General features: G+C 41.1%; 1 pseudogene; it reads right to left on the minus strand.

Annotated features, from left to right (window-relative positions):
- Nucleotides 1-7,295: 7,295 nt before the first annotated feature.
- On the minus strand, nt 7,296-8,959 carry LOC111758454 (sentrin-specific protease 1-like; annotated as a pseudogene).
- Nucleotides 8,960-11,878: the final 2,919 nt, after the last annotated feature.

An 11,878-nucleotide genomic window follows, 5' to 3' on the forward strand; every position in this document is an offset into this window, starting at 1 on the left:
GTGCTTATGCCGCTGAGCTAAATCCCCAGCCCCCTGGCCAGCTTTCTCTTTGGCAGGCTCAGCCTGGAGGAAGGCAACAAAGAGGACTGAGCATGGACTGTCCGGTTCCCAGGTTACCAGGCAGGGTGTGTACTCTCTGTCTGTCACTGCGTTCTTTTCAGCTCTTTCCTTTTGTTAGATTGTTGGTTCCCAATATAGTTATGTTTTAATGCACAAACACATAAATACATTAATTCCTGCTACACAACTTATTTCTCTGGAGAACCCTGATGTGTTGTGCACTCAGTCTTCATGCAGTGAAATGGGCATATAGAAAAAAGGGTTACAATAATCTGCTTAAGGAGAGCCTTTCAGCCTCTGACTTTGCCTCTGCAGTTCTGGGAGCTCCTCGCAGACAGCCACACCTCCCTCCTCTTCACTGTGATCTTGGCAGAGGGTTCCTTCCCAGAGGACCTTCTGACTGTGTTGTGTAAGAGACACCTTCTCATCCTCCAGCCCTTCACCTAGCTTTTCTTCACAGTACTTTTTACTACTTGAAATTAAAATATTTGTCTGTTTCTTGTCTGTCTCCTGCCACCATTGCTATAAGCTTCACTGAAGGCAAGGAATTCACTTATTTTATTCACTAGATACTGCCTGATGTACAGCAGGTGCTGAGTACATTCTGATTTTCAGTGCCGATGCTAGGATCTAGTATCTTATGCATGGAGGGCAAATGCTCTGCCACTGAGCTACTCACTCAGCCCATATGTGTTTTAGTTTTTATTATTTTCTTAGAGACAGAGTCTTGCTATATTAGCCAGACTGACTCATCTTCCTGAGCCATAGGTGCATGTCACTGCCCCCAGCTAATAAATATTTATTGAAAGAAGAACTCCAAACTCCAAGTTGCTGAAACTTGGCTTTTACCTTGCATCAATTCCAAATTGCTGAAACTTCAGAATGAACCAGATGCTCCTTGGCTTTACACACCTGTTTTTCTGTCCTTCTTCCCCAGCAGGTTATCTTTTCTGATCTTGGTCTGCTCCAGGCTGTCTTCACTGGACACCCTGACTCACCAGCTTCTCCCCCAGTCAGCTACACAATCCCTGATCTACCTTTCCCCTGAAAGGCTGTCTGTAATTTTCCAAGAGTGTGTTTTTGCTGATTATATGTGTGTCTGTCCTCTTGCCCTATGAAACTGTGGGTGCCCTGGAGGCTGAGATGAACTAACCTCTACCTGACCCCCGAAGCCCTCCTCAGGGACAAAGTAATCACATTGCACTTGCTGGCAAAGGTACACACAGGCACACACAAGAGGTCCAGAGTGACACAGCTGACCTGGGGACCCAGTTCTCACCCCAACACAAAACTTTTAAGGTGTCTAATGACCCGATTCTGGCCAGCTTTCACAGCCTCATCTCCTGCCGCCCCATTACCACCACCTGAGGCAGTCTTCACCACCAGAGGAAGCCACGGTGATTACTCACCCTGAACCTGCATGTCTCACTGGGGTTGTTCAGCCTGCTCCCTGGCCTTTCATACTCATTCTCCACCTGAACAGCTTACTCATCTTCCAGAAGCACCGTGGGTTCACTCTGTGAAGCTTCCCCAGACAGTGCAGCCCTTTGTCTCACGTGTCCTATTAGACTCTGCATATTCCTCTGCCCTCAGGGCACTAGAATGAGGGATTCTCAGATTTGGAATTTGTTTCCCTCTGAAACCAAAGCTAGCAAAGCAGACAAGGCCCACAAGCAAGATCTTCGCCATCTGCAGAAGTTCACTTACCTCCAATGGTTTGTGAATGGCGCGGGGAAGCAACGGGGAGCCTGTGCTGGAGCCAAAGCGTGTCCTAAGCCTGAAGTGTAGCTAATGATCCTTATTCATCAGCAGAGTAGCTAAGGAGAGGTGCTCCATGTGTGACTCCCAAATACCAAACTTTATCTCAACCACCCTCCCTACATTGTCTTGTTCAATCCTTTTTTTTTAGAGGCAGAAAAGTTTCACATTTATTAAAAATAGGGAAAAAACAGAAGAGTAGAGGAAAAAAGGGAGCTCTACAGAACCAAAAAAAGGCAGGAAAAATTGATTTAAAAAAATACACACTACAGTATAGGGTGGGTGCCATGAAGATACAAGATAGCTGTCTTGATCAATTCTGAGAACAACACAGGACAAGGTTAATTATTAGTTTCATGATAAGCTGAGAAAAATACAGTCCAGAGAGGAGAAATTACTTGCCTGAAGTCACATAGCTAAAGTAAAGGAAGGAGACAAGCCCCAATTCCAGGGCATTTGGGCTCTGACAGCCCAATTTCATGTATTCTTTATCTTACTATGGTAACAGAAGGGTGATGACCTGTAAAAAGATGTAAGGGAAAGGATTTGGATCTTGGGAATCAAATGCCCAGCTTTTCCCAGTGCTTCCTAGGGACAAAGACCCATGTGTGGTAGGCTGGAGTGTTTGGACTCATCCTACTTCTGGGGATCAGGGAAGCTGGGTCACTTTCCTTAGAGACCATTAGATGTTAGCCTGTCCCATATCTTACATTTATGAGATTCTGCTGAGTTTCCCACACTGGGTCATGGCGATACCTGGGTCCTGGGCAGGATGTGGAGGGAACCAAACTCCTGCAGCTCAGCATGGCTACTGAGACTTATAGAAGAGATTCTGTGTGAGTAGAGGGAGGGGAGTGGTGACCATCCTCCAAGACAGAGGAAAGCCTGAGGGCTACTTAGAGGACAAGATGCTTGAGTTGAACATTAAAGTAATAGGTACACTTTATTGTAGCTGTTCATTCATTGGCTTATTTATTTATTTATTTATTTATTTATTTTTGGAGACAGGGTCTTGCTATATATTCAAGATGAATTTGACTGTGTAGCCAAGCTCGGCCTGCACTTGGAGACCATCTTCCTGTCTCAGTCTCCTGAGTGCTAGGATTACAGCTTCATGCCATCATGTCCAGCATAAAATTCTGTGTCTTGGAGACTGTCTCCCTAAATCACAGCCTTGCCAGGGTGAGGATAGAACCAGCGATCCTCTGGCTTCAGCCTACCAGAATCTTGGGTTGCAGGCCTGCCTATATTACCATGCCCAGAATTCTTGTAGCATATTTAGAATTTCACTTTTCACATTAAAAATATTTTTTATGAGATGGGCAAATTATTTCCAGCTTTTGTTTTGTCATATTGCTTTGCCCAGTCTGGCCTCCTATATCAGCTTCCTGAGTAGCTGAGATTACAGGCATTTGCCATCACAACTGGCTGGAAGTGGTACATTGTGGTTGGAGTCAATTTATCTGGGTTGGACCTCAGTCTCCCCATTTGTTAAGTGGAGATAGCAACAGTACCTATTTTACATGGTTGCTGTAAAGATTAAATGAGACAACACACATGAAGCATTCACCATAGTGTTTGGTACCTAGTAATCAGTCAGCAAATGTCTACTGTTAAGATGGTCCTTATCTGTCCATCCTGTACGAGCCACATAGCACAGCCACAGTCCCCAGGTTATAGATATATTTGGTCTTTTCAAATTATAAATTGTAGCAAAACATAGAAAAATGTACCAAACAACCAAATAAGCTTGGTATAAAACAGTAAAATTTTCAAATAAGCCCAGAGAAAAATTACAGTGAATAAGTACAAGGGCAGAAGAGAAAATATTATATACAACTACCTATTGCAGTACAGAAAAAGTACAGATGTTTCTATTTTGGAGCTTAAGTATGATATGACCCTGGAATTGGAGCATTGCATTATCCAAGCCTTAGGATCTCTCAAAGGGCAGGAAAGATCCTAGAAAAGACAAAAAGAATAGTAGTTTTTAAATCTCAAGTTGATCATTTGAAACTCCTATTTTTCAGCTGAAATTTTTCTCCCATTAAGGAAAAATCAAATCTAAATCAGATCTAAATCAAAGATCTTTCTGTTAGGAAGTCCACAAACACCCTACTCATAAGGGCTGGAATCTCTGTGCTAGAATTCGGAAAATTAAAATAGATCTATAGACTAAATGGGAACACATTCAGTCTTTTTTTGGTTTTGTCTGGTTTTTTGCTTTTTGAGACAGGGTCTCACTATGTAGTTCATTCTTTTTTTTTTTTTTTTTTTTTTTTGTAGTGGAAATTGAACTCATGACCTCATGCTCACCAGGGAGGCACTGTGCTGCTAAGCTGTATTCCTGACTTACTGACTTATCTCCTTTACTCTGCTGTTCAGGCTGGTTTTAAACTGACTAGGTAGCCCAGACTGGTCTCAAACAAGGCAATTCTCCTGCTCAGACCTCCTGAGTACTGGGATAACAGGTGTGAGCAACCATGACAGGCCTTTTTTTTTTTTTTTTAAAGCACTGACTGCTAGGCATAGCAATCCCAGCCCTTGGGAGGATGAGGCAGGAGGATTACCAGGAGTTCAAGGCCAGTCTAAACAACATAGTAAGTCCATGTCTTTTTTTTTTCATTTTTTTTTTGTCTTTTTCATTCTTATCGGTACCGGGAATCGAACACACGACCACCTGCTTGCAAGGCAGGTGCTTATGCCGCTGAGCTAAATCCCCAGCCCCAGTAAGTCCATGTCTTAAAAAACTAAAAAGAAAAAGAAAGCATACTCCAGTGATTATGTGTATATATGTGTGTGTGTGTGTGTGTGCATATATACACATATATGTAAATTTTCTGTGGTTAGAAACACATTTTTTTCAAATCCATTTTATTTCAAGGATAAAAATTTTTAAAAAGCAAAAGAAAAAAACTACAATAAAATTTCAAAACATGTCAATCAGGGGGCAACAATGGTGCATACATTGTGCATTGTCATACCCAAATCATTCACCCAGAGCACAAGACATCTGAATTCAATTGTCCAAACAATACCAGCACAAATTTTCTCTTTAGTGAACTCAGAGAAATCAGTAGCATAACTATCTTAACTCTTTCTTTTATATACATATACATACACATATACATACACATTTACATGTTTTTTCTTTCAGCTTCTTACACTAATGCAACAGTAAGATGTTTACATTTATCTTATTTCACTAATGAGTATGTTCTCAAATTGCACCCATTTACCTATAAAAGTGTCCAGTTTATCCTTCTTTGTGGCTGAATAGTACTCCATTGCATAAAAATACCACATCTTTTTTATTCATTCCTCAGTTGATGGGAATTTAGGTTGTTTCCAAGACCTAGCTATTTCTTTTTTTAAATTTTATTTAAGGAGAAAAAGAAAAAAAATAAGGAGAAAAAGAAAAAAACAGAAAAAGGGTACAAGTAATACAAAATTAGACCTAGCTATTTCAAAATGTGCTGCTCTAAACGTGGGTGAACATATATTATATCATATATGATGCTTCAATTCTTTTGGGAAGATATCCAGAAGAGGAATAGCTGGGTTGAATGGGACCTCTAGTCCTAGGGTTTTTTTTTTTGTTTCTTGTTGTTGTTCCAGGTATCAAACTTAAAACCTTGTGCTTCAGACAGGCTCTAGCCCTGGTGTTTTGAGGAATCTCCACATTGATTTCCACAGCGACTGCACCAGTCTGCATTCCCACCAACAGTGGAGGAGGGTTCCTGTTCCCCCACAGCTGCTCCAGCATTTGTTGCTTGATTTCTTGATAGTAGTCCTTTTTTCTAGGGTGAGGTAGAATCTCAGTGTTGTTTTAATTTGTATCTCTCAAGTGACCAGTGATGTTGAACATCTTTTCACATATTTATTTGCTGTTTGTATCTCTTCATTTGAGAAGTATGTAATCATCTCAGATGCCCATTTTTGGATTGGGTCTTTAAATCTGGGAGGACTGACTTTTTTGACTTCTTTATATGTTCTACATAATAATCCTTTGCCCGGGGAACAGCTGGCAAACATTTTCTCTGCAATATGGGTTGTCTCTTCAGTCTGTTGGTGGTTTTTCTTGCCGTGCAAAGGCTTAGGATGAGATCCCAGTTGATGTTTTGTGATGGTTCTTGTGCAATCAGGGTTATGTGCATAAAGTCTTTGCCAACACTAATGTCTTCAGGAGTTTTACTCACTCTATCTTTCTAGCAGATTTAATGTTTCAGTTTTAATATTAAGATCTTTGGTCCAGTGTGATTTTAGTAGTGCATGGTGAAAGATATGGGTTCAGTTTTAACCTTTGGCATTTGTAGAGCCAGTTTTTCCAGCACCATTTATTAAAGAGGCTATCTTTCTCCTAGGGAATGCATTTAGCACCTTTGTTAAAGATAAGGTGGCCTAGTCTGTCTGGAATTGTTTCTGCATCTTCTAATCTGTTCCACTGATCTTTGAGTCTGTTTTTTTTTTTTTTTCATTAGTACCACATTGTTTTTATCATAGTAGCTTTATAGTGTAATTTAAAGTCAGGGATTGTGATGCCCCCTCTCTTGTTTTGTTGCCCAGGGTTGCCTTTGCTATTCTAGGTCTCTTCTGGTTCCAGATGAATTTTAGGATTGTTTTCTCTAATTCTGTGAGATATGCTATTGGAATTTTGATTGGGATTATACTAAATCTGTATAACAGTTTTGAAAGTATGGCCATTTTCATTGGTAGAAAAACATTTAAACCAGTCATAGGTCAGCTAGACCTAGATGAATCCAACACTGGAAATTTATGCTAACGCTGAGATCCTTTTTCTTGACCAGAACAGGCAACATTAGAAACAGGGCTTTTGTTGCACAAGTGAGCCTTTCTGGGTGGTCTTCCCTTTAGCATGTGTGGTGAGCACATGCAACCCTGCCCTTAAGGAAAGGACTGCTTGGGACTTTGGGGTACACAGGGCTCATGTGTTATGCCTCAGGGTGAGATGAAACTGCCAATACTACAGCCCTGTAGAGAAACGGTCAGGTTTTACCAATGGGGCAAATAGGAAGGGACTTGAGGGTGGGAGCTTATTTATGTGCTCCAAGTCCAATACACAGTAACATTCCTGACTATACCTCCTGAAAATCACATGTATATGTATATGCTGGTGGACTTTGTCTTGACTAGGCCTTTCCTACTTCTTAGTAAGGCCTAGCAACAACAGTTTATAAGAAACCAAGATTCTTTCTAATCCTTTCTCAGTCTCCTGATTAGAAACTGAGTGAAGCCAGGGCTCTTTGAAAATAAGATGGTAGAACTAAGGAAGTGAAAATTAGTTTCTGTTTGGCTTAGGAATATCCTCACCCTTTCACAGTATTAAAATTTCTCTGCAAAAGTAGCATCTGAGATACAAAGGAAAGGCAGATGTGAATGCATATTGCCAGGACCTGGTCCAGAATCCAGGGCTATCCACGAAGAGAGGGTTGGGTAGACAACAAAGGGCTGGTCACCTACTGGATAAATGTCTGCTTGTTGAGTCTGCCCATGAGCTTTTGGTGGAAGACCTCCCAGACCACACTCTTCCAGAAGTATGGCATGTGTTGCTGTGTGAAGTTGATTGGTCTGTCTGCAGTAAGATGCATATTTACAAGCAAACATCCACAGTCACTTCCATTCATCTGCTGTGGAATTTCCTAGCACTTGTTGATGAGTTTGACTATTGATGTCAAACGCCTTTTCTCGTCAATGCCTTCTTGCTTAGGCATTGCAAGATGATTCTGCTGGCTTCATTGCTTATTCCATCCATAGGATCATAGTAGGTAATGTTCTCCTTTCTAAAGTCTACAACAGCTAGACACAAGTGCACTCCCAGGTGAATGGGCACCAGGAAAACATCAACAGAAAAAGCAATCACTCTTTTTTGCCAATGCTTGAATACCTGACAACCAGTTCATTTCTTTTATTCTTTCATTCTTTCCTACTTTTTTCTTTCTTTCTTTCTTTTTTTTTTTTTGTCTTTTTCATTTTTATTGGTACTGGGGATCGAACTCACAACCGCCTGCTTGCAAGGCAGGTACTTATGCCGCTGAACTAAATCCCCAGCCTGCCTTTCTTTCTTTCTTTCTTTTCTTTCTTTTGTTGTACTCTACTCAAAAAATAAGGCCCCATGATGAAAAACGGGGCAAGACCCCAAAATGACAAACGGGGCAAGACGTCTTTTTAAAAGAAGCGCTTTTATTTTACCTGGCCCAGCGACACAGTGCAGATGGAATTTGCAAAGCTGTGCAACTGAGTTAGAGTTTTGACTGATTTTTATAGTTCATTTATGATTAACTCATTGATCATTAAGTACATAGTGATGAGAAACAGAAATAAGGTGGGCCTTTGTTCTCCTTTGCTTGAGATCAGAGGCATTTCATAGTGGGTGGTGAGCCAATTCATAGCCCCTGGTCTGCCAATTCCAGGAACATTTGTCTCTCATGAAGGGAACAATGGTTGACACAGCATCATTTGTCTCTTACAAGGGGAACAAAAGTTGACATAGCACACGGGTCACTAAAGTGGGGGGGATGACGCATTACAGAACAGCAGAACGATACGGTCAGTTAATTTATAACTATTTGGTTGGTGATTGGTTACTAGGGTAATGAGCTCAGTATAGAATGACAATATTACTAATAACTATCTTTTTAAGTAACTATTTTTGTTAATTATCTTTTGATCAATTATTTTAATTTTTAGCATCTTAGTATTCTTTCTTTCTTTCTTTCTTTTTTGCTTTCTTTCTTTCTTTCTTTTTTGCTTTCTTTCTTTCTTTCTTTCTCTTTGTTTCTAGAGTGTCTTGCTATGCAGTTCAGGCTGGCCTTGAACTCACTGTGTAACCCAGGGTAGTGTTGAACTCACAATGACCCTCTTGCCTCAGCCTTACAATTGCTGGCAGGCATGTGCCACTATAGCTGGTCAACCAGCTATTTTTATGTTAGTGAAGGAACATACATTAAATACATGTGCACTTGGAAATCCTTTTTCTTTACCTCACTCATTAGCATATTCATTAGAAACTGATGATTTCATTGGGCCAATTCAGATGGTTTAGAGTTTGAATATTTTTGTGTGTAATGGTCAAGTGAACTGCTTCACTGAAAACTGAATCTTCAATGAAAACTGAATGCATTTTAAATGCATTCTTTTTCTTTTTTTTTTTTAATCGATACCAGGGATCAAACTCACTACTGCGCGCTTGAAAGATAGGTGTTTACAGGACTGAGCTAAATCCCCAGCCCCCATTCCTTATTTCTTACTTTCTTCATTTCCTCTGTAACTTCTGGAAATTCGGGGCTGGGGATTTAGCTCAGCGGCATAAGCGCCTGCCTTGCAAGCAGGCAGTCGTGAGTTCGATCCCTGGTACCAATAAAAACGAAAAAGACAAAAAAAAAAAAAAAAAAAGAGCAACTTCTGGAAATTCACCTGCACTATCAGGTAATTTATGACTTTTTTGTTTTTTGGGTGAAAGGATCTTTTTTTCAAGAGGTACATGGGTTGAATCGTGGCATGAATGTTCTTATTCTGTTGAATCATGGACTGAATGTTCTTGTTTATACAATATGTACTTTTGAAGCGATAATGCTACTGTTTCCTCCTTTTCAATCTGGCGCAAGTTTTCCTGTTTCAGAATCATAAAGACTCATTTATTCTTTCACCCGGGCTGGGGATTTAGCTCAGCGGCATAAGCACCTGCCTTGCAAGCACGCAGTTGTGAGTTCGATCCTCCGTACCAACCCCCCCCCCAAAAAAAAACAAAAACAAAGAAAACCAAACAATCAAGCTGGGCGTGGTGGTTTATGCCTATAATCCCAGCACTCAGGAGGCTGAGGCAGGAGGATCATTACAAGTTCGAGACCAGCCTGGGCTACAAAGTGAGCTCAAGGCCAGCCTGAACTGCACAGCGAGACCCTGTTTCAAAAAGACCAAAAAAAAAAAAAAAATTCTTTCATCCACACTTTTATCTGGAAGAAAGTAAGACTGGAAGTTGGAGTCTGAATATCTGTGATTTTGACTAAAATCACAGCATCTGATTCTTCAGATTGTGTACTTCATGCTGGCAAATTGTCTGGCTGATGTGGAAGAGAGTGACGATGGCAAGAATCATAACCTTAATATCATAACCTGTTGATGTCAAGAATCATAATCATAATCATAATCATAATCATAATCATAATCATAATCATAATCTTTGGCCCCAAATGCAACATCTGGAGCATATGGTGACAGGAATTTGCACTATGGGTCAGCGGTTCCTGGGTAGTTAAAATGCTGTCCAATCCAGATGATGAAGTAGCAGAGTAAATGACACAAGATGGACAGATTTTGACCTTTTTTTTTGAGGCAGGGTCTCACTATGTAGTTCACTATGGAGCCCAGGTGAATTACAGCCTCAGACTCATAGCAATCTTCCTGCTTCAGCCTCCTGAGTGCTGAAACTACAATTGAGACAAAATATGTAAAAAGATTTATTTTATCTCAGAGTTTGTGGAGATATTAGCCCATACTTGATTGACTTTTAAGAGTGGCAGGGGGCCATCACAGAGGAAAAATAGCACATGGTAAGCAGGCAGGAAGCGCTGAAACAACAAGCAAGCAGCAGTAGCACCTAGCAATGAAACAACAGGATCTGCCTTTATATTCTATCCAGGGTGTAAGCCTATTTATTGGTGCCACCCACATCAGGGGTGGCCTCACACTGTTAATCCCTGGATCCAGCCATTTCCAAAATGCCCCATCTGTGAGTGCATCAGGCTTTGGGAAACATCTAGATACAAGCCATAACGTTCTTCCCCTGGTCCTTAAAAGATGCTTGCACATCCTTTATGCAAAAGGTATTTAGCCCATCTCAAAGAGTTGCCAAAATTCTAATAGTTTCAGCATTGCTATGGAGTCCAAGTCCAAAGTCTCTTCTGAGATTTAAGGCAAACTCTTAGTTGTGGGCCTCTGTATAAATGAAAATAGTTAAGCACTTCCAATATTCAATTGCACAACATAGATTCCATTCCAAATAGGGGGATAGGAAGGAATGCAACCAAAGCACATCCAAAATCCAGCAGGGAAAACATGAAGTCCCACAGTTCCATCTCCAGAAACTTGGGAAATCTGTGCAAGAGATGAACTCCAAGGGGCTTGGGTGGCTCAGCCCCTAAAGCACTGCCAATGTTTGTAGCACCCATGGCTCTCCCTGGGTTGGCTTTATGCATTCCATGCAGCTTTTCTGAGGATTCACGTCCCTGGTTTTTCCAACCATCTGGGGTGTCCACTGCATCTTCTACTTTATACTCACAGTTTCACTAAGTGCTGTCTCACTAGCACACCCTGCCTGGCCTCCCAGGCCTTCTTCTGAAATCTGAGTGGAAGCCTTCCTGATTCCACAACTCTTGCATTCTGCATGCACCTAAAACCAGCATTATGTAGATAACACCAGTGTCTGCCACCAGGTGGAGCAATAGCCAGGTTTCTGTCTCTGTTGGCTAAAGGGGTGGAGTACCTGGATTGGGGAACACTTTGAACTCAATCTGAAGGAATTTATTCTCTAGGCTGCCACTATTCTGGAACATGGTAGCCTGGAGCTCTCTTCTCAAAGCAGTTTTTCACCTTTGCATTTTTTTTTTTTTTTTTTTGGTACTGGAAATTGAACTCACAACCTCACACTTGCCAAGCAGGCACTCATGCCACTGAACTAAATCCCTGGTCCTAATTCTCACTCACAATTTTTTTTCTTGGTACTGAGAATCAAACTCATGATTTTGCACTTGCCAAACATTTATACCACTGAGCTATATTCCAAGCACCTTTGCAATTTTGAGGCTGCAAAATGTGGAGGCCTAGGGCCAGGGATTTAGCTCAGTGGCTTAAGTGCCTGCCTGGCAAGGGCAAGGTTGCGAGTTCCATCCCAGTACCAAAAACAAAAACAAAACAAAACAAAAAAATGTGGAGTCCTGGGCAGGAGGTTGAACTCACATCAGTGGCATAAGCGCCTGCCTGGCAAACACAAAGTTGTGAATTCAATTTCCATGTACAAAAAAAAAAAAAAAAAAAAAAGAGC

Source organism: Cavia porcellus, unplaced genomic scaffold (assembly GCF_034190915.1).
Source record: "Cavia porcellus strain 051 isolate PalLab524CR breed Dunkin Hartley unplaced genomic scaffold, mCavPor4.1 scaffold_6, whole genome shotgun sequence".
Classification (NCBI taxonomy): Eukaryota; Metazoa; Chordata; class Mammalia; order Rodentia; family Caviidae; genus Cavia; species Cavia porcellus.